Genomic DNA, 4303 nt, shown 5'->3' with positions numbered 1-4303 from the left:
TTCGTCCAGGTTGTCCATTTTATTGGCATAGAGTTGCTTGTAGTAATCTCTCATGATCCTTTGTATTTCTGCAGTGTCAGTTGTTACTTCTCCTTTTTCATTTCTAATTCTGTTGATTTGAGTCTTCTCCCTTTTTTTCTTGATGAGTCTGCCTAATGGTTTATCAATTTTGTTTATCTTCTCAAAGAACCAGCTTTTAGTTTTACTGATCTTTGCAATATCGTTTCCTTCACTTCTTTTTCATTTATTTCTGATCTTTGCTTTATGATTTCTTTCCTTCTGCTAACTTTGGGGGTTTTTTTTGTTGTTTTTCTTTCTCTAATTGCTTTAGGTGCAAGGTTAGGTTGTTAATTCGAGGTGTTTCCTGTTTCTTAAGGTAGGATTGTATTGCTATAAACTTCCCTCTTAGAACTGCTTTTGCTGCATCTCATAGATTTTGGGTCATCGTGTCTCCATTGTCATTTGTTTCTAGGTATTTTTTGATATCCATTTTGATTTTTTCAGTGATCACTTGGTTATTTAGTAGTGTATTGTTTTGCCTCCATGTGTTTGCCTTTTTTACAGATCTTTTCCTGTAATTGATATCTAGTCTTATAGCATTGTGGTCGGAAAAGATACTTGATACAATATCAGTTTTCTTAAATTGACCAAGGCTTGATTTGTGAACCAAGATATGATCTATCCTGGAGAATGTTCCATGAGCACTTGAAGAAAATGTGTATTCTGTTGTTTTTGGATGGAATGTCCTGTAAATATCAATTACGTTCATATTGTTTAATGTACGATTTAAAGCTTGTGTTTCGTTATTTATTTTCATTTTGGATGATCTGTCCATTGGTGAAAGTGGGGTGTTAAAGTCCCCTACTATGAATGTGTTACTGTTGATTTCCCCTTTTATGACTGTTAGTATTTGCCTTATGTATTGAGGTGCTTCTCTGTTGGGTGCATAAATATTTACACTTGATATATCTTCTTCTTGGATTGATCCCTTGGTCATTACGTAGTGTCCTTCTTTGTCTCTTCTAATAGTCTTTATTTTAAAGTCTATCTTTTCTGATATAAGAATTGCTACTCCAGCTTTCTTTTGGTTTCATTTGCATGGAATATCTTTTTCCATCCCCTCACTTTCAGTCTGTATGTGTCTCTAGGTCTGTAGTGGGTCTCTTGTAGACAGCATATATATGGGTCTTGTTTTTGGATCCATTCAGCCAGTCTGTGTCTTTTGGTGGGAGCATTTAACCCATTCACATTTAAGGTAATTATCGATATGTATGTTCCTATTCCCATTTTCTTAATTATTTTGGGTTTGTTATTGTAGGTGTTTTCCTTCTTTTGTGTTTCTTGCCTAGAGAAGATCCTTTAGCATTAGTTGTAAAGCTGGTTTGGTGGTGCTGAACTCTCTCAGCTTTTGCTTCTCTGTAAAGGTTTTAATTTCTCCATCAAATCTGAATGAGATCCTTGCTGGGTAGAGTAATCTTGGTTGCAGTTTTTTCTCTTTCATCACTTTAAATATGTCCTGCCAGTCCCTTCTGGCTTGCATAGTTTCTGCTGAAAGATCAGCTGTTAACCTTATGGGGTTTCCCTTGTGTGTTATTTGTTGTTTTTCCCTTGCTGCTTTTAATATGTTTTCTTTGTATTTAATTTTTGACAGTTTTATTAATATGTGTCTTGGCGTGTTTCTCCTTGGATTTATCCTGTATGGGACTCTGTGTGCTTCCTGGACTTGAATATCTATTTCCTTTCCTTTCCTTCCTTTAGGGAAGTTTTCAACTATAATCTCTTCAAATATTTTCTCAGTCCCTTTCTTTTTCTCTTCTTCTTCTGGAACCCCTATAATTCTAATGTTGGTGCATTCAATGTTGTCCCAGAGGTCTGTGAGACTATCCTCAGTTCTTTTCATTCTTTTTCCTTTATTCTGCTCTGCAGTACTTATTTCCACTATTTTATCTTCCAGGTCTCTTATCCATTCTTCTGCCTCAGTTATTCTGTTATTGATCCCTTCTAGAGTATTTTTAATTTCATTTATTGTGTTGTTCATCGTTGCTTGTGTCATCTTTAGTTCTTCTAGGTCCTTGTTAAATGTTTCTTGCATTTTGTCTATTCTGTTTCCATGATTTTATATCATCATTACTATCATTATTCTGAATTCTTTTTCAGGTAGACTGCCTATTTCCTCTTCATTTGTTAGGTCTGATGGGTTTTTATCTTGCTCCTTCATGTGCTGTGTGTTTTTCTGTCTTCTCGTTTTGCTTATCTTACTGTTTGGGGTCTGTTTTTTTCAGGCTGCAGGTTCGTAGTTCCCGTTGTTTTTGGTGTGTGTCCCCAGTGGCTAAAGTTGGTTCAGTCAGTTGTGTGGGCTTCCTGGTGTAGGGCACTAGTGCCTGTGTTCTGGTGGATGAGGCTGGATCTTGTCTTTCTGATGGGCAGGTCCACGTCTGGTGGTGTGTTTTGGGCTGTCTGTGGACTTCTTATGATTTTAGGCAGCCTCTCTGCTAATGGGTGGGGTTGTGTTCCTGTCTTGCTAGTTGTTTGGCTTAGGGTGTCCAGCACTGTAGCTTGCTGGTCGTTGAGTGAAACTGGGTGCTGGTGTTGATGTGGAGATCTCTGGGTGATTTTTGCCATTTGATATTACGTGGAGCTGGGAGGTCTCTTGTGGACCATTGTCCTGAAGTTGGCTCTCCCACCTCAGAGGCACAGCACTGACTCCTGGCTGCAGCACCAAGAGCCTTTCATCCACACAGCTCAGAATAAAAGGGAGAAAAAGTAGAAAGAAAGAAAGAGGATAAAAGAAAATTAAGGTAAGGTAAAATAAAGTTATTACAATAAAAAAATAATTATTAAGAAAAAATATTTGTTAAAGTAAAACAAAAAACAAAAAGCAAAAAAAAGCAGACAGACAGTACCTTAGGACAAATGGTGAAAGCAAAGCTATAGAGACAAAATCTCATACAGAAGAATACACATACACACTCACAAAAAGAGGAAAAGGGGAAAAAATAATAAATCTTGCTCTCAAAGTCCACCTCCTCAATTTGGGATGATTCGTTGTTTATTCAGGTATTCCACAGATGCAGAGTACATCAAATTGATTGTGGAGATTTAGTCCGCTGCTCCTGAGGCTGCTGGGAGAGATTTCCCTTTCTCTTCTTTGTTCGCACAGCTTCCGGGATTCAGCTTTGGATTTGGCCCCGCCTCTGCATATAGGTCGCCAGAGGGCATCTCTTCTTCGCTCAGACAGTACGGGGTTAAAGGAGCCGCTGATTCGGGAGCTCTGGCTCACTCAGGCCGGGGCGAGGGCAGGGTTCGGAGTGCGAGGCCAGTCTGCGGCGGCAGAGGCCGGAGTGATGTTGCACCAGCCTGAGGCGCGCTGTGTGTTCTCCCGGGGAAGTTGTTCCTGGATCCTGGGACCCTGGCAGTGGCGGGCTGCACAGGCTCCCCGGTAGGGAGGTGTGGAGAGTGACCTGTGCTTGCACACAGGCTTCTTGGTGGCGGCAGCAGCAGCCTTAGTGTCTCATGCCCGTCTCTGGGGTCCGCACTGTTAGCTGCGGCTTGCGCCCGTCTCTGGAACTCCTTTAAGCAGTGCTCTTAATGCAGACAAGCCTCTTGGGCTGGTGAGTGCTGGTTGGCAACGATCCTCTGTGCGGAAATCTCTCCGCTTTGCCCTCTGCACCCCTGTTGCTGCGTTCTCCTCCCCGGCACCGAAGCTTCCCCTCTCCGCCACCCACAGTCTCTGCCCACGAAGGGGCTTCTAGTGTGTGGAAACCTTTCCTCCTTCACGGCTCCCTCCCACTGGTGCAGGTCCCGTCCCTATCCTTTTGTCTCTGTTTATTCTTTTTTCTTTTGCCCTACCCAGGTACGTGGGGAGTTTCTTGCCTTTTGGGAGGTCTGAGGTCTTCTGCCAGCATTCAGTAGGTGTCCTCTAGGAGTTGTTCCACGCGTAGATGTATTTCTGGTGTATCTGTGGGAAGGAAGGTGATCTCCGTGTCTTACTGTTCCGCCATCTTCCCCCGGCCCCCTCCATGCTCTTTTATAACCAAGGGGCTGCTTACTTCCAACACCTAGGATATGACTTCTTCTCAAAACAATTTATCCCATGATGGCATTCAGTGCCATCCTAGAACCCAGGGAAGCAACCCACTGAATAATTCTCATTGAGTTTCTCTTCAGCCTAATTGCATTTCTCTCCCATGTGCTTTTTACATATGTGTGATGTTCACATATTTTTATCCATTCCTTAACAGGAAAATAATTTTCCAATTTTCCTTCTGTTCATTTACTCAACAAAATGTATTGATCACCTATT

This window comes from Mesoplodon densirostris, chromosome X, assembly GCF_025265405.1.
Source record: "Mesoplodon densirostris isolate mMesDen1 chromosome X, mMesDen1 primary haplotype, whole genome shotgun sequence".
NCBI lineage: Eukaryota > Metazoa > Chordata > Mammalia > Artiodactyla > Ziphiidae > Mesoplodon > Mesoplodon densirostris.
The sequence above is the reverse complement of the archived record's forward strand: the minus strand, read 5'-3'. Positions refer to the sequence as shown.